This window comes from Trachypithecus francoisi, unplaced genomic scaffold (assembly GCF_009764315.1).
Source record: "Trachypithecus francoisi isolate TF-2019V2 unplaced genomic scaffold, Tfra_2.0 Lachesis_group17, whole genome shotgun sequence".
Classification (NCBI taxonomy): Eukaryota; Metazoa; Chordata; class Mammalia; order Primates; family Cercopithecidae; genus Trachypithecus; species Trachypithecus francoisi.
The window spans coordinates 93534305-93553981 of NW_022681462.1; positions in this window are offsets into that span (position 1 = coordinate 93534305).

Genomic DNA, 19677 nt, shown 5'->3' on the forward strand with positions numbered 1-19677 from the left:
GCTTTCCTCACCTATGAAATGGGTGATAATACCTATCTCAAGTTGCTGAAATGATGGAAAGAGAGTGTGTGAAAAGCTTAGCAGAGTGGCTGTCCCATGTTGAGAAATTAACATATATAGCATGGAGTGCTTCTAAAGCATGCATGCATCGAACTGAAGAGTCCTGTTTGGAGGGGATTGTTGACCTCCATGATGAAGCAATGGTTTTGGAAACATCACTCCCTCACCCCACCATAATGCTTCAAAAATCTAGTGGCTACACCCTTCTTCCTTCCTCTTCTTCTTCTTCTTCTTCTTTTTTTTTTTTTACAGGGAGGGAAGTAAAGCTGCCTCATTTGTTGTTTCCAGGATTTGAAGTGTGACTCAGAAAGAAGAGATGTCTACTCTTCCTGTTCCTTTTCCTTCCTTCCCTCTCTAACGTGTCTTGAGGTAAGTGTGCAGGCTGCCCTGGGCTTGTTTTGATAACTGGATGTTCAGAGTCACATGGTACATCTACCAGTCATGCTTCTTGAATCTTTTTCCCATGGAACAGTTTTTTTTTTTCCACATGGATGTGCCTTAGGCTTCTTTTTGATAACTGGTCTCTGAGATCCCCCCAGGTCTGTGGGGGAAAGGACACTAGGCTTCTTTCATCTCCCTTTCTCCAGAGGACTCAGGTCTGGAGAGAGAAGTTTAACTCAGACTGTGCCAATTTGGGGTTTATTCTACCTCTCTGAGTTGTTGCTGCTTTCTTGAAATTAGGCGATGGAGTATTTTGAACCAAAGAAGAGCCTTACAGAACTTCCTGTCTACCTCCCTCATTTTGTGCATGAACCGAGGCTTAGACCTGGTTCAAGGTCACACTTGGAGATAGAGCTAGGGCTAGAATCTGGGGCCCCTAAGTTCCTTCCTGCCTTGCCCTCCATGCATGCGATATTAATTTCTTTGACTTTCGATTTCATGGTTAGTATTTTCCTTGTTATCTTTGCTATCTCAGATTTTATCAGATCATTTGTTTATTGTCCAGATAAGAAGAACATGGCATACCTCTGAAATAATTTTAAAATCAATGTGTCTTCTTCTTTAATATCTAAATATTTTAATCATGCTTATAAAGAGCTGCAAATGACATAATTTCTGGCTTGCTGTAAACTATTGACATTTTATAACAAAAATGTTCCATCTCTTCTTTTAATGCATACAAAGGAATATAACAGTTATTTTATATGCACCATCATCCTTTAAAAAATACAATACATAAACTATTTTTAACAGTTACAAATTTGTTTTTCCTTGTTCTCCTGTACTTTGAATTTCTACTTCTCTTCCCCTTCAGAATTTTAAATTAATATATTTTTACACTTAAAAATCTTTTTGTTAATCACCCTATCATACTTTGAGGATTCCTGCATCAAAAATATGCATATAATTTGAAATATAAATTTTTAAATTCCCTTATCTATTAAGGCTATTAAGTGTTAACATTGTTTTCTGTGTTGAATTGCTATTACAATTTTTTTTTTTTTTTTTTTTGAGACAGAGTCTTGCTCTGTCGCCCAGGCTGGAGTGCAGTGGCGCAATATTGGCTCACTGCAAGCTCCACCTCTCTGGTTCATGCGATTCTCCTGCCTCAGCCTCCTGTGTAGCTGGGACTACAGGCGCCTGCCACTGCACCCGGCTAATTTTTTTGTATTTTTAGTAGAGACGGGGTTTCACCATGTTAGCCAGGATGGTCTCGATCTTCTGACCTCGTGATCCTCCCGTCTCGGCCTCCCAAAGTGCTGGGATTACAGGCATGAGCCACTGCGCCCAGCCTACAATTATTTTTAACATGCAGCTAACCAGAGCAAAATACACACATTGCTAATTTTTATACCTATTAACTAAATATAAAACGTAAATGTCATTGGAAGTCGTGTCTTAGCTGGATTAGGTGCTTTATAGTGTTATGAGTCGATGAGGCCTTGGGACACGTTGAGTTTCTTGTTGTATGTTGCGGAGGCGAAGCCACATGGAGGGATTTGTGGTGAGTTACGGGCATGTCTTTCTTTTATAGGGTGGGGAAAGGATGGCTGTGAAAGGGGAGATGGGAGATGACAGCCACCAGGTCACCGTGCCAGCCTATACTGTGGAGTGTTCTCGGGTACAAATCGAGGAAAGGGTATTCAGAAATCCATGAGTGAGGAGCTGATTCCATCAACATTTTCTATGCTTGGGAATTCCTGGAAAAGTCTTCTGGTATTTCCAGGGGCATCACACCTGAGTTTGAAAACCGCTGGCGTCAAGGAAAGTACATGGATATGGTCTTAGTGCATAAAATGTCCCACTGAAAAGAGAGCTGACATTGGGATGTCGCATGACCTGTGTTCATTGCATGCTTTTTCCAATGCATTGTGAAGCAGTTTTCCCTTTATTGTAATTTTATATCATGGGATTGCTTAGTTGCTGGGGCTAGGTTAAGTGTCATGGTCTATGTTGAACACGAAAGAGACAAAGATGAGTAAAGTCTGGCCTCTGCTCTCAAGATACTCATAGTCAAGAAGGGAGAGGAGATAAGTCCATTGTCACTATAATAAGTGCTTTAATCAGGGCTTTACAGGCAGCATAGAAGGAAGAGAAAACACTTGCAAGTGGGGAAAAGAAAGAAAGTTTCCATGAGGAAGAGCTCATTTTAACTGGCTCTTGAAAAAAAAATAGGTAGGGGTTGAACATTCTGAGAGTAGAGAAAGAACATTTATAGCAAGAGGCAAAAAGGCCACAAAAAGTCTGGGTTGTTCCTTAATTGGTCCCTTCCATCTATCAATCACTGACTTGATGGAAGTCCCACGGTGACGGTCAGGATGGCATCAAATGATATGTGATAAAATGCCTGAGACAAATATAGGTGCTTTAATTGCAATACATATTAAAGCCATTAACCTAATTATGGTGATGGTATGCTGTGTCTTGCTCTAAAGAGGAATAGTTTGCAGTGTAAAATAGTAACAACTTCCTTCTGGCTGCTTACTTCTTGATTTTAATTCAACAACTCTGGGAGGCAGAGTTTATTATTATGTCCATATAAAAGTGGAGACTGAGGCCCTTGGAGGGTTAGGTCTCCTGCTCCAAGGTCATAGCTGGTGATTGGCAGAGCTGGAATGTACAAACAGGTGTGTCCACCTTAAAATCCTGTGCTTCTGCCAGTCACCTGCAGCTTGCCTCCTTCTCTTCTCTGGCACCGTCATGAAATACCAGTGTAGCTATAAATTCCACACACAGTTCACCTGGCCAGCTCCCCGCACACAATTCTGTTCAGGTCGCTGATTGAGGTATACTGGCTCTGCGGCTGTTATTCAGAGCGGTTATGACAGGTTGAGGTGGCTGCTTGGAGAACAGACAGCCGAACAAGAGGCCACAGTCTCAGGAATAGGCAGATGTAGGATGTCTTCGTTGTGTAGCCACCAAATAATCGTTGAGTGCATCCCCCACAATTGATTCTCTCATTCACTTATTGAACAAATGTTTATTGAGACCCCGTTAATTTGCAAGACTCTCTGCTAGGTACCTCAAATGGAGAGAAAAGGACCAGTAATATGCTGAGCAGTTACTGGGTAGGGGAGAACTCAGACAAGCAGACTCTTGGCACTACTGTGTGGAGGAAAACCAGGGCTGGGCAGTCACCCCCTAGTCCCCTTTCCTTGCATTTCTATCGTTCTCCCCATCCTTCCTTCAACCTGGTCTCATTTCATCCCTACAACTCTGTGGCAGGCATCGTGATTTCTGTTTACAGACACAAGAACTCAGGCTCAGGTTACGGAACTTGCCCAAGCATGCGGATTAGAGGTGGAAACCCAGATGGAACCCGGGTTCCAGACACCCAGGGCTGGGGCCTGTCAGCCTGTCATGCTGCCATCAGCTGTATTTGCACAAATCCTTCCCATCCACACTGGCCTGTAGCCCAGCTCTAGGGCTCCAGAGGGGAGTATGCTCCCTAAGATGCTGCTGAGACCGTCACTGTCTACTGTGGTATCACAACCCCTGATTGCAATCCCAGTTCTTTTATCGGAGCTGAGTCATCTCTATCCCATTTCACGTGTGTGTCATATTCAAATACTTCGCAGCAGAATTGCTGTGCCTGATGGTGTGATGCTGCCTGAGACCTTGCTGGGTGTGGTTTGATATACATTATAGGCACTCCATTCCCTTCTAAAATTAGGAAAATATTTAACTTTGAAGCCCCAAGGGTTTTGGTTAAAGGACTGTGGACCCATAGCAGAGATTGGATCTGGCAACTGAAAAAAAGGAAAGGAAGAAGGAAAGAAAAAGAAAAAAAGAGAAAGAAAGAAAAAGAAAAGAAAGAAAAAATTTTAAAAAGGATATATACCATGTAGTGGGCCATGGGAGGGGAACTTCTTTTGGTTTTGGGTGTGCTGGGTTGGCTTCAGGATGATGTTGCTGAGCTGAAATGGGAGGGAAGTCAGAGACCTCAAGTGGTCGAAGAAAGCTAGATTTCTGTTTAACTCACAGATAACACAACTGAGGTTCAGAGAGGAAAGAGAACTTGTCCGAGACCACATATCTTGTTCAAATTACAGTTGGGCTAAAATCCAGGTCTTAGGGCACTCAGGTCCCCAAGTCCCCAGCTGCACGGCCAAGGGCAGCCAGCAGATACCTGCGGCTAGCATGTCCTGGCTTGACACGTGCACCTGGACAAAGCTGTGTTCCAGCTTTTGTCTGCCTCTGTCGCTCCCCAGGCTCTTGTGTGGCTTCCTGGTCCTGTCACCAGCTTGTTTACAAGGCCCCCTGGAAGCTCCCCTGGCTCAGCGGCTGAGGGCAGGGTGCGTGGCCAGTCTCGTGGTCCCCATGCTGGGACACAGTGGGCACTTGTCTCTGTCGTCTGACAGCAGCCCCCAGAGGAGCACGTGGATCTATCAGGCCCTCTTTCTGGCTGCTCCCCTGCCCCTCTGGGCTGGGAATTCAGCACCATTTCCAAAAGAAAATGACCTTGAGTTTCCTGTTTTAGATTCACTAGGCTGTCGCTGACATCCTGGGAGGAGTGTTGTTTAACAGCCCCTCAAGAGCCTCCACTGCCCAGCAAACCCCTCTTCTCCCTGTCAAGAGCTCGGAAGGGCCACATCAGGAGGCCTGGGGCCCCACAGGTGATGAGTCACTGAGCTGTGACCAAGCAGCAGGGACCTCCAGGCTGCTGGGAGGTGGGCACAAGCCCAGAAGGCAAGGCCCCGGAGAGGCAATGACAAATGAGAGGAGGCAGCCCAGCAGGTGGTGGCATGTGGGAGGCCTGGCAGGAGCCAGCAGTGGTGGCCTTGCAGGTGGCCAAAGCCAGGCGCAGGGAGTCTGGGAACAGGTGCCACCTGAGCTCTTGGCAGGGGGTGACTGGCTTCAGGGAGACGGGGGTGCAGGTGGCAGGGTCACAGCTGCTGGCCTTGTGTCCTGGACAAAACCGGTGTATGAGGCATCACCCCAGGTTTGGATAAAGCTTTTCAGCAGCAATGAACAGTTCACAATTCCTTAAATATCGCCTCCTCTCTCCATCTGCCTGCAAAGCCTCTTCACCTGGCTGACTCCTGGTCTCGCTTGGAGATTCAGAGTAGGTGGTACTTCCTTTAAGATGGCTTCTCGCCCTGGCCTCTGCTCTGGGCTGGGCTGGGAGCCTCTCCTAGGTGCACCAGTGCTCCCTTCTCTCTGCCACACCCTGACCACAGTGCCTCACTCCCAGTGATTGGCCTAGACAGCGAGCTTGTTGAGGGAGGGACAGTGTCTTGTTTGACTGAGCCCACATGTGCAGGACAGTAGCTGGTCAGTGCAGGACTTGCGGATATGTGTTGAATGAAAAGACAGATGCAGGGCCAGGAATCAGGACTGAAGGAGTTGCTTGCCGGGAGCGTAGTCTCAGCAAGAAGGAAGAGCCTAGTCCCAGGTTAGGACAGTGGCTGCAGCCTGGTGACCCAGTGGTGGTCTCTGGTTATTGAGCCTAGTCCCCACCAGTCTGGCCTTGGATGGAGCAAGAGTATGCACTTGACTTGGGATTGAGGCACAGGTGGTTCTCAGTGCAAGGAGAAGAGGGACCCAGTGTCTTCCCACGCAGAGTCTGATGCCATCCCATTTCCCGGGACTGGAAACAAGGCCACCATTTAGCACTTCTGTCCTTGGAGAGGAGGCCTGGGGGCTGGGCTGATGGAGAAGGTGGCATGGCATTCTTTGAAATGGATAGAAAGAAAAGATGCGGCTGTTTCCCACCTGGGCCTGGGTGTGTGCCCTGCACAAGGGACTTCGCAAGCAGAGAGAGAGCATCTGGCACGGATGGACTGGAAGTGGAACTGCATACAGGGCCTGCTTTGCTTTTTTGCCTCCCCAGCCTTGCTGTCCCCACTGCAGGGTCATTTTATTCCATGTGCCCACTCATTCCTGTCCCTGCCTCTAGGGCTGCTGTTGCCATCAGTAGTGCTTGGTACTTTATAGCTCCAGGAGGGCAGCAGGGACAGTGTCCGTTTTTCTCCCTACTGTTTCCCCACTGCTGGGCAGGAGTACTCAGCACATAGAAGATTCTACTAGCCACTTGCTGAATGCGAACTTCAAGAATCATGACTCAGTTATTGGCGCCATACTGTGAGCCAGGCACCATCCAAAGCAACCGATAACGTTTTCTAATTTAGACTTCACAAAATGCATTGAGGTCAGAGTCCCCTTTTACAGGTGAGGAACCCAAGGCAGACAAGTTAGGCACTTGCCAGATGTCACACAGCAAGTAATTAACAGAGATGGGTCGGTAACCTAGGTCTGCTTGTTTGCGGAACACGTGTTCCCTCCTACGGTGCACAGGCCACTTCACCTACACAGGCCCAGCCTTCATCTGCATGGGTCCAGCCTTTACCTGCACAGGCCCAGCCTTCACCTTCATGGGCCTGGACTTCACCTACCACTTGGTTTGACTCAGTCAATGGGCCTCTCCGTCAGCACCACTTCTTTGCAGAGGCAAGGCTGAGGCATAGAACATGAGCCATCTGTGCCTCCTTCTCCCTTGTTCACTATATTCAAGCAATAAAGCAATTCATTCTCCTTTGCCTTCATCATGTGTTGAAAATCTCTTCTCAGTCCTATTGCCAGCAGGTTAGGCAAGACTGTCATCACTTAATCTAGGCTCTACTGCATGACTCAGGCTCCCTGCTTCAATCCATCTTGCTCGAAAGACTCATCCTTAGGAAACATCTCTGCTGCTCAGAAACCTAGAGTGTAAACTCCCCATCTGCCTGGCCTAGCAGTCAGAAGTCCCACCAGCAGACTTGTGGTGTCTTGCTGCTCCCCTGACGATGCTGACTGGACCAGTTGTAGGTCTTCCTGGAGCCCTTTTGCTGTGATTCTGTGGCTCTGCCCCTCTTCTCCATGCTGCCTCTCTGAAACTGACCCTTGAAGGCATAGTATTCACCTAGGGAACATTTACTAAGGCCAGGCCCCCATCTTAGAGTTAGTCATTAGTTAAATTCGTGTCCGTTTACCAGGTTCCAGACTCTAGTTAGTATGCAGTTGGCTAGAATAATGCTTTCCCCCCTCTGCCTGCAACTGACTCAAATTTCTTCTTCTGCACAACTAATTAAAAGTGAACTAAAATTAAAACCACTCTCAGTATTAAAGTGGCAAAAAAATAAATAAAATAAAAACAGAGTGACTTCCCCACTTCCTCACAGTAACAGCCACTTCTTGTTATTCCAGAAAGGGAGTTTTCTGTCCTTCTTAAAATTATTCTCATTATAATTGCTTCAGGAACCTAAAGAGTAGTGTTCAAAGTTTGTGCTTGTGGGGTCTAGGTGATAATCCTCCCAAATTCTATAATTATGTGTGTACAATGATTAAAAACATTTCTTGGAGGTTGATATATAATGAGCGTTTTTTACATTCTTAAAAAAGGTTTAAGATTATATGAATTGGAATAAGACATTCCAGTTAGAATAGATTTGTAGCTCATTCAGATTAAGCCTTAAGAATTAAAATAAAAATTAGCTATGAAAGCGTACTGAATCCAGCTTCCACCCCAGGATGTAGAGAGATGGAAGGAGTATTGCTACCACTTTTGCAATGAAAAAGAACTGGGCTTATTTCAAATGCATGACTGCTTTTGAAACTACTGGAGAGCTGAGGTCATGAAGGTAATGACTTGTGAGGAGTCTAAGGAGAGACAGTTCCTATGGGAGAGAAAATGTGAACATACATTCACCTGAGATAGAAACACAAGTAGGAATAGTTCAGCTGGAAGAGCTCACTAACTGGTGAAAGCTGAATGTGGACTGATGGGACACAGGGAAGACTTGGGGCTGCTGAAATTAGGGGGTACACACTTTCCTACAGGCTTTGTCTACAAGCCTTATGAACCCTATATTTTTTGTGAGGGCACTTAAATAAAATATATGAGTACAGAGCTGGAAAAGGGAAGAGCAGCAATGTGGGAGTGACCAGAAACTGCCCCATCATTGTCTCTCATCTCCACTGCAGAAGGATAACCCTAATAGGCAGGGCTATGGCATTAGTCTGCTGTCCCTGGCAGTGCTGAATACTCCCTGCAGCTGCTGGAGGAAGGGAGATTGGTGGGGAGATGGGGGTTGGCCACTACTCCTGGGGAATGGGAAGGATCAAGTGCTGATTCCGCTATTACAGACAGAAAGGAGGCAGAAGTTAAAAGGCCATACTCCAAGGACCCAGGGACAAGGTCCAGGCTTGAGGTGAAGCCTTTATCAGAAACACAGAGCTGGTACTTACCCACCTTTATCTCCACAACCAACCTAAGATTTCACTAACAAATAATAGGAGAATACTGTTGAGTGAAGGACAGCAGAGTATGAAAATGTGGAAAGGAACCCTCTCTCAGGTATAGAATAAAGGGAAGACCAAAGTTCAGAATCAAACAGATATTACTTTAGTATACCCTGGACACAAGCTGTCTGTATAGGATTTTGAAGGACTATTATACACTGAGGATAACTACAGTGACTATAAATCTCAAACCCAGCTCAACACCTGATTAGATTAATGTGAGCTCCCACACTAGGGATCTAGCAAAAGGAAAGCTGTGTCCATTTCTAGACATAAAAACTATTATCTCAGTCTCTACTGTCCTATACATCATGTCTTCCTTTAACAAAAAATCATGAAGATATATGAAAAGGCAATAAAAAGCAACATACTCCCAAGAAACAGAGCAATCATCAGAACTCAACACTGATATGACAAAGATGTAGAAACTGTCGGTCATGGAATTTAAAGTAATTATGATTAATATGTTAAAGACCCAGATGGTTTCACTGGTGAATGCCAAATATTTAAGGAAAAACTAAGATCAATTCTACATAAATTCTTCTAGAATAGAAAATGAAACACTTCAAAACCCATTTTACAAGATTAGCATCACCCTCATACCAACACCAAAGACGTTACAAGAAAATAGAGTTACACATCAACATTCCTCATAAATACAGATGCAATGACTCTCAAGAAAATATTAGTAAATCAAATTCATTAATATATAAAAGGATAATACATCATGATCAAGTAGGGGCTCATCTCAAGAATACAAGGTTGGTTTAACATTTGACATTTGATCAACGTAATTCACTTAACAGACTAAAGAAGAAAAATGAAGATAGATATAAAAAGCATTTGGCAAAATTTAACACCAATTCATCATATAAACTTTAGTGCTCAGGAATATAAAGAAACTTCCTTTACCTAATAAAAAGTGTCAGGTGGTTGCAGGATCAAATGCAGATGATAACAAAATGATCTAACTGTATTATGTATTTATGACACAACATCAATGAAGAGGGTGAAAAATAAAGTAGCTGACCTAAGAAACTTTGGAAACAGTGTTTGCCCTGTTATTATAAGGTTAAAGACAAAAAAACAACTGCTCATTTGTGCTGTAATTGGTAAATTTGAATCTCAACAATTTTAGCAAGTAAATATCTCAAAGTTAGCAAGTATGTAATAAACAGTAGATTGTGAGGGAAATCTTCTTTCTCACTGTCAGAGAAAGAAGATGCCAAGAAGCAAAATGGAAGGAGGTTACAATAAACACTGTGTTGCTAGGTTCGATTTGGATATATCGATATGGATGTATGTTTATTTTGATGTGTGCATATATGTGTATGTGCAGTTAGATACAAAAATACATACAGGTATGTGTTTACTATTAAAGAAAAATTGCTCTGAAGCTTGTTAAAATGGTCATGGAGACTTTATTTAAGACTATTGGAATAGGAAAAAGAGATTGGGTTCAACTGAGAATACAGCAAAGACAGCTAGGAATTTATAGTCAATAAGCAAAGTGAGGGGGTCAGTGGATGGAAAATCACTATAGGAGACATCAAGGATAGGGGATTCTTGTTAAACTGACCCAGCAGAATTCTTACCAAAGGAAAGTCAAGGACTTATACATCAGAGGGGAGGGATGAGGAACTTGATCAGGTATCACAGATAATCAAATTTCAAGGGTATGAGTGGAGAGATGACCTAGCAGGATTCTTTCCTAAGACTGGGCTGGGCAGGCCAAAGACAGTACAGGGGCCTCTTCTAGAAGAGGGCTCAGAGAAGCCTGAGTAAAGTTTGGTCAAAGAGAAAGTCTATGTCAGTATACATAGACTACCATACATAGATGTATCTCCTAGTTCTGTATGCTGACACAGTCTAGAGGCAGTGACACCGCAGCAGCAATGAGCACAACTAGCACCCAGATCTTGATTTCTAAATAGCACTCTACAATAAAAGGAACCAGGGCTCCTTGGAGAAATGGCTGATTCTAGGTCTGGGACAAGCAAAAAAGAAACTCATACAATGATATAAAAATGATTGAATAAATACATAAAGGAGAAGGTGCAGATCTTTCTTCTAGTTAATAAATGTAAAAGAAATATTAGCAATTTAAAAACTGTGATTAGGACAACACAATTATAACAGTTACAGTCAAGATCAATTGACAAATTCTAAAATGAGTGGGTAAAACTTTAAGGAGAAACAGGACGTTTGCATAGGCCCCAGATATCTCCTCTCAAATTTACTGAGTATTGTGGTAGTTCTTTTAACATATGTCCACAAATTCTTTGATATTCCTTCCCCCAGGAAACAGAGCTTAACACTTTTCCCCTCGAATGTGGGCTGGACTTAGTGATGTGATTTTAACAAATAGAGTATGGCAAAAGAAAATCAGGCACTACCTTGATCAAATGACTAAGGTTAACAACACCAGTAATAAGTCATGTTGATATCACGTGCCCCAGATATGATGTGATAGGGACAGATTACATCGTTGTATTCCAAATCTATAACCTCAGTCAAATAATGAGACAGCATTCCAAAGGCTCAAACTGAGGAATATTGGATAAAATTCCCCATCACTACTTTTCAGAGATCTCAAGGTTATGAAACACAAGAGAAAACAGAGAGACTGTCATGGATGGGGGGAAGCTAAGGAGACAAAATGATTAAATGTAACATGTTATTCCAGATTGGATTCTGGAACAAGAAAAAGGACATTAGCAGAAAGACTGGAGAAATTCTAAAAAAGTCTGTAGTTAATAGTATTGTATTAATATGAATTTTTTAGTTTTAATAAATGTACTAAGGTTTCATAACATTAGAGGAAGCTGGATGAACTATATATGAACAACTCTGGACTCTCATTGTGAATCATGGGCAGATCTAAAACTATTTCTGAATAAAAACTTCAAAAAAAGATATTGGAGTCCTACAGGGGATAAAGAGAGGAGATTATGAACAAAGTATACAGGCAACAGGCCAGGGATGTTTCTGGAGCAGAGTGCACACTTCAGAGTCAGAAGACAAGGGTTCAATCCCCTTACCTCCAGCCTTTACTGTTTTCTTTTCCTGAGCCCGTGACCCCAATGCCTCTGAGCCTCAGTTTGCTCAGAGAATAATAAAATTCACATGCAGAGGGCTATCAGTAAGATTAGATTCAACTGCTGGATTAGATTCAAAGGTTAGATTCAAATGTAAGAGGCCAAGATGATATAGCATGTATAACTGTCTTGTGATTATCTCCCAGGTTGAAGCTGTGTATCTTTTCAACGGCCTTTCGCGCCCTCTCTTAAGGGAGCCTGCTGACTGCCGTGTGCCTCACTCAGGGCTGCAGCTGTTGCCCCTCCCACAGTGAACACTGACACACAGTAGGTTAGTACCAAAAATTGTTTAATTGATTACTATGCTTTAATACCCATAATAATTATGTTAATTTATTATTTTTACCTTATATGGAAGATGATTGAACAAAGAGAAACCCCCATTTTGTAGGTAAGGCTGAATAGATCTTAAAAGGCGTTTACAAAGTCCCTTAGTAAGGTGGATGCAGAGCTGAGCCCAGAATTCTCTGGAATTGTCAGTGTTTTCTCCCAGTATACCAGGCATACAATGACCTCTGGGTTTTAGATCTCAGTAACTGAGATTACTGTCCTGACCTCAGGTTCCCTACAGTGAGATGGGGGCTTCGGAGGCACAGCTCTAGTACAGTTTAGGGCAGTCACATCAAGGAGATTTGGGTAGCCCTGGAGGCCCTGGTGACACACTTAGCTGAGTGGACACTTTTATGGAATGGTAAAGAGTAAAGCGCTACTGCTGGGTGAGTGTCCACGCTATGCTGGAGCTTTATACTCGTGAGGTTGTGGTAACAGGCCAGTGGAAGCACTACACCAGTCAAGGAGCCTGTCTTTGTTCCCGTCTTCCTCCCTCACCCAAAATCTTCCTTGGGGATTGTCAGCTCAAGTTGCTATCTTGAATCCTAAGGACTTCCTTCTCTTTCTCTTCAACAAAACCTTCATTAAAGTCAAACACTTATTCATAGCAAAGGAAACAATGAACAAAACAAAAAAGCAACCTATGCAATGGGAGAAAGTATTTGCAAACCACGTATCTGATAAGGGGTTAATATCCAACATATATTAGAAACTCCATACAACTTAATAGTGGAAAAAAGCCCTAATAATTTGGTTTAATATAGGCAAAGATCCTGAATAGACATTTCTCAAAAGAAGACAAACAAACCGCCAATAGGTATATGAAAAGGTGCTCACCATCACTAATCAGGGATACACAAATCAAAACCGCAATGCTACATACTTTCAAATAGCTAGAAGAAGGATATTAAATGTTCTCAACAGTAAGAAATAAGTGAGATGAAAGATATGCGATTACCCTGAACTGATCACTGTACATCAGTATGTACTCCATAAATATGTACAATAATTATATGTCAATTAAAAAATTTAAGGCAAGTTTAAAAAATCAGTTCCTAAAATAAAAGGCCATGGTGAGTTACAACTTCATACCAGTTGGTATGGCTGCTATCAAAAAGAAAAGCAGTAAGTGTTGGCAAGGAGGGAGAGAAAAAGGAACTCTTGTACACTGTTAGTGGGAATGCAAACTAGGATAGCCATATGGAAATCAATATGGAGGTTCCTCAAAAAATTTAGCATAGAACTACTTTGTGATTTAGCTCCCATTTCCAGGTATATACCTGAAGGAAATGAAATCAGTACCTCATAGAGATATCTGCACTTCTATGTTCATTGCAGCGTTATTCACAAATAGCCAAGGTATGGAAACAACCTAAGTGTGTGTTGACAGATGAATGTTTTAAAAAACGTGGTGTATATATACAATAGGATTGGATGTGTATACACACACACACACATATATATACACATACATACACACACACACGTCACACTTTTAAATTAAAACAAAACAAAACAAAGTTGGGAAAGACATTTTTGAGTGGCAAAGTGGGAAGCACTTCTGCATGCTCTCAGATAACAGAATTGAACACTACAAGGCCACTCCAGCTGCACCACGGGCAGCCATGTTACTGGTGGTCTGGAAAATTACTGCCCACACATATGCAAAGAATGGCTTCTATCTCTGTGTTTCCTCAGCATATTGCTCATATCTCAGCGTCAGCTCCTCTCCCACTGTTCTGGAATACTTCTTCTCTCCACTGTCACCCTGTTGGACTGTGAGCTCAGGATCATGTCACATTATATTTTTAGGTCCCAGCACACGGCCTCACATGGCGCTGGTGGTCAACAAGGGCTCCCTGGATTGATTTGTCTAATTTGCAGGCTTCAGAAATGTTGGGAAATACATGACAGAGATTTTGATATTTATTTTGGGAGGAAATCATATTTAGAAATTGATCAGTCTTTGCTAATTGGTCAGCATGGGCCCTTGCCTTTGAAATCTGATTTCAAAACACCATTCCTTAGGGAGTTTCTATTAGCATGTGACATTTCGTTGTTGTGTGCTAGCCTTACCCCAGTTATGTTTTGGTACTAGCAAATGCATTTATGTTTTACTTCAAACATAGGAGGCTAAATGTTCAAAGCCCTGTCTTTATATGGGAAGCATAATAAGGCAATATAATCCTGATGCCTTTTAGTGAAAAATAGTGGCCAGACTGATCAGAGACATGAAAGCTAGGGTAACTCCTCACCTCTTTATAGTTATTTACAGTTTAGAAAAGGAGGCCACAACTATCATCTCTTTTAACCCTCACAACCACTCTGTGAGGTGAGCAGAGCACAGATGATAACCCCCGTTGTGCAGAGGAGAAAACTGAGTCTTATCTAAGTGACTTGCGGAGACCTGAGTCAGGTCAAAGACTTCGGAATTTCAACTCATAGAGTCTCCCCATGTCCCATGGCCACTCTAGGAAAGAACCCTGACATTCTAGTTGTTTTGTGAAATCCTAATTCCATACTCTGCTGAGCCCCTTGTCAGTATGCTTTGCTGCAGATTGTGTTTATTTTTCTATCTTATGAAAAACCTCATTAGTAGGTTTTGCTGTTCATTCTTCTGTATGTGTGATGTCAATAGGCTTAAGTATAGCTGAAATAATTGGACCGGAGGGTTTCTGAGCTGGGAGTTCATTGTCAAGTCAGCTGTCGCCGATTCTTTATCAGTGTGAGAGAACTCAGCCATGCAAAGACCTTGCCCCCCCACTTACCTGCAAATCATGCAGCATCAGCATATTAGCAGGCAGTCTTACAGAATGCAAATTCTGTCATTTAGAGTCTAAGTAATTGGAAGCACAACTGGGGACTTGTCTAAATTGTACATTTAAGCAAAAAAAAAAAAAAGTTTTTAAGTTTTCTCTCTGTTCAGCCTAACCCTTTATTAGTAAAAGTCTGTGTGAAAATTTGTTTTCTCTTCTATGAACTTCATTCATTGATTCATTCACGTATCCATCCAGTCGATCAGCATTCATTGTTCATCTGCTCTGTACCAGGTACGGGCCCATGTGCTTGGGAATAGAAAGGTTACTAAGAGGATACCTGCCCAAATGCATCAAGTTTGCAGGTAACAGACAGAACAGGGCTTTTTATAATCCCCGGGAGCCCTGGCAGCCTAGTGTGGGGATGAGTCAGAAGGCATCCTCCAAGGTGAGATGCTGAGCTGAGTGCTGAGGACAGGCTCACCAGTAGAGGCCCACTAGTTCCTGGCAGAGCTAGACTTAGAACCCAGGTTTTCTAATTGCTGGGAAAATTTTAATCCCTTAAGCCTTCAAGGCCTCCTTAGCAAAGAAATCCTGGTGTGAATAAGGGGAAGAGAGCAGGATTAGGCTTTCTGGCACAGCAAGTGAAGGCAAAGGCTCAGGCTTGCCATAGCACTTGGAGGCATGTGATACTGTTTAAAATTGCTGAGGCTTAGTGAATCGCAGCAAGGGGTGAAGAGTCAGGCAGATGCCAGAGCCAGCACAGTCCTGTGTCCTGGCCAAGATGGTTGGACCTAAGGTTGCAGGTCATGGATGGATATGGAAGGGCTTTTAGCAGAAATGCGACATGTTCAAACCTGACTTTTAGAAATTTCATTTGGTCAGCAGTGCAGAGACAGAGGCAGAGGGAGGGAGAAGATGGTTCCTATAAAAGACAAGATGGGCCAGGACAGAGACAAGGATAATGGAGGTGGCACAGCTCACCTTCAGATCCTTGGAAAGTGGAGGCAGCAGGACTAGGAGCTGAGCTAAATGTGCGGAGTCCAAGATGCACAGGGAGGCAATGTCCTGGTTTTTGCTGCCCACAGGCTGTGTGACCTTGTGCAACCTCCAATTCCTCATCTGTCAGATGAGTCTAGTGACTCCTACTCTGCCTCCTCACAGATTACAGAGATGACCCAGTGACTAAGCAAGGAAGGGTGCTGTGTAAATTGTAAAGTGCTGTTAAGTAGGATTTGCTATTATTATGTAAATCAGGGGTTGGAGAACTATGGCTCACGAACCAAATGTGGCCTGCTGCCTATTTTTGTAAAGCAAGTTTTACTGGATGGCAGCCACAGCCAGTTGTTAATGTTATTGCGTATGGCTGCCTTCTTACTGCAAGGCAGAGTCAAGTCATTGCATGAGGAACCATGCAAAGTCATTGCATGAGACCAAAGTCTGAAATCTTTACCAGCTGGCCTTTTACTGCAAAAGACTGCTGCTTTCTGGTTTAAGTCATGGGCTGTGGTTTTGCCAAATTTAGTTATTAATTGGTGTATGAAGGTTCCTGAATCTCTCCATTTATGGATTTGAGTCCTGTTAGGCAGTCAGCCAGGACTCTTTTGGGTGTCTATCTTCCCTTGGACCTGGCAGGGAATGGTTTCTCCTCTAAGAAAGGGGGCTGAGTGTCTTCACAGCCCTGCCATCCTCCTCTGTCATTGAGAACACACAGGGAATATGCTCGTTTCAGTCTGGGTCATCCCTCAGAAGCGACGGAAAGAAGACCTCGCCAATGGGCTTCCTGTGAATTCCTACTTAAGACCTTGGTGCGCCCTTTCTTCTCTATCCTTTCCTGGTAGTTATTTTAGCCTGACTGTTGTTCATTTCACTCATTTTCCAATTTCCTGGAGCGATTTTGTTTCTCTACTTCCTTCTCCCAGCAATTTTCATTCTTCTGTTTCAATTAACAGCCTGTGTAACAATAAATAGAAACCAGACTAAATTATGGTCATTATTGCCCCAAGCACATGAGGTTGTCACTTTTGGGGTTCAAACTACCCTTGACATCCCTTTGCATTTCTGGCTCTGAGGATGGCAATTATGCATTTATAGACAGGGAGTAACGGAGGGAAAAGGCCACTGGCCACCCAGGTTTGCCTCCTTCCTTGCCATTGCCTTTCTTACAAAAGAAGCCAATTTGGGCTTTGTTTTTACATGAGGCCTCCAGCAATCCTCAGCTCCAGAAAGATCAGGAGAATTTAGAAGCTGCATGTGCTATTAAATATTGTCTATGTTGAAAGCAAATAGAGGAACATGTGAAGCACAAACACGTATCACCTTCATTTCTCACTTCACTTTGACTCGCTAAGATGAAGTCTGCTCCAAAGCCTAGCTGGGAACATGTGCTCTCAATCCTGAAAATGGCCCCACCCTCCCAGGCCTTATTTCCGTGTAGTAGAGAAAAGGGAATAAAAGAAAAGAAAAAAATAGAACACCAGAGCCACCAGAGCCCTTGGAAGCAAGGTGGCCAGTGTTTCTCACAGTGTAGATGGTGTAGAGGCCCAGATGCTATGGAAACCAGCACTGGACAGCTGCCGGGTGGGGTGGTGGAAGAGTTCTTCACTTGTTCAGGATCTGTTTGCTTTTTCAACTGGTGTGCAGAGTGCTTACTGCTGTCCTGATATAATTCCCAGCACTGGATAGCCTGGCCCACATCTGAGCCACAGGACCATTTGTCTGTCCCTGGCTGATTTTTCCTGCCTGCCCACCCCAGGCATTTGGCCTGGTTTGTTTCCCTTTCATTTGCCACTCTCTCCCTTGGGGACTCCTCCACATGCTACAGAATGGGATCCTGCCACTTCATCCTTCTGGCACTCCCACTCTGCAGCTGTTTCTGTTGTAATGGTTTTTCTGGAAGAAGACAAATGTAGAGAACAGATGTGGGAGAACAAAATGCTCCGGAATCTCAGAATTTGCAGTCGTTGGCCCTGGTCTGTGGCTACTGACTCCCTTGGGAGAGAGACCTCAGATGTTCTCATGGATACTGGCTCACTTCTTCTATTCCTGAGGTGGTCCTTAAGCCTCCCCCACAGGACTCGGCTCTCCCTGCCTCCAGAAATGTGGACCAAAACTCCCGATGGTGGTGAGATGTGCTCTCTCCTCAGGGGACGCAGGGTAGCTTCTGGCTTGAACGAAAAGTGATGTGAATGTTGGAATAGGGAGTAACCTTGTGCACAGGGGAGCTCCTGCTGAAGGATTGTGGGTAGGGGCTGGCGAGATCAAAGTTGAGCTTGGTGAGTTTAATCTGCCAGTGATGTGTAGGTTAGGTTTGAGGGTATGAAGCTGGAGGGGAAAGTTTAATTAGACAGTAGTTCTGTGCAAACAAACTAATGAAAGAGGAAAAAGGTAAACTGAATTGACTGCACAGGAAGGCAGAGACAACCTCAGCCATCGGGGATTAGGCAATGTGCGATGGGGCCTTTGGATGAACTGTCAGGGAACAACTTAGGGACAAGTGTGAGCACTGGGATTTATGGGTAGCAAAGTCTGAAGGAGAGCAGTCCCTATGAAGGCCACCTCCTGGGCCAAGGGCAAGGGTGGGGCTTAGAAAGACCAAAACCCCAGAGTCTGACACAGAGGCATGAGCAGTGGTGGGTTTCAACAAAGCCCTTAGCTCGCCCGTTTGTAACTGGCAGGTTGCCATGAGCTTGGTGCAGGCCAACTGCTGAGCCTCGCATCTGTTTGCTGAGTCTAGACAGCATAAGTTCACCCCTGGCTGTTATTTGCTGTTTTTGACCAATTTTCTGAGGAGCTTTTCCTTTGATTTTTTTCTTCCAGAGCCCTGAATGTTTGCTGTCTTAGGGAGCACAAGGTGGTCATGCCTGGGCAGGTCCATACGCATGTGCTTAAGACTCAGCCAAAACTTCTTTGATCAGAACAAATAAACCAACAATTTTGTGGTAATCAGAGATCCCTACCTGTTTGTGAATTCAGGCTCTATGTGGCCCTGGGAAAGTCATTGTAACCTCTTGGAGCCTCAATTTTCCCACCTGTAATAAGCCTTACCTTGTTGGGCTGTGGCGAGGTTAAATGAGTATGTGTCTGGCACACAATAGGAACACAATGACTATGACTATGCAATGGAGAAAAACAGTCCAGGCTCTTGAGGCCTCCTTTGGCACCCAGGATCCTTCTCTTTGCAGGTACTTCAAGCTCCAGGGGACCTTCTGAAGGCCTTGAGCAGGATTCGGCTGTAGAGATAGCCTTCCTGATTCCATCCTCACAGAGTGCTCCTCTCTCTCTGCAGAGCTGTCATTCTCTCTGGAGACAGGGAAGATGGATCACCGTCTTGAAGATGCATCACTCATATAACCACCCGCCTGACCTATTACAAGACTTAAGCTGTCACTTCATTTGTTCCCCATTTAGTGCAGAGACATCCCCACTCCCTCACCTTTAGCAGAGCTTGGAGGAGGCGCTAGAAAGGAAGACAACAGTCAGGTGATGATCAGCCTCCCAGGCTGTCCTTTCTGAGTTCTTCCTTCCGTCAGGGGCTGCAGGAAGGAATTGGATTCGACCAGTGGCTGGGGTGTCAACGGAGCCAGGCCATAGCCTCAGGGAGGAAATCGTTGGGTTTGGAGGCTGTGAGCAGAGCTCAGCTCTTTGTACTTCAGAGGATTTGTTTTAAAGTCATGGCTTTATGGAAACCCCTCACCTTCTGTTAGCTCCCC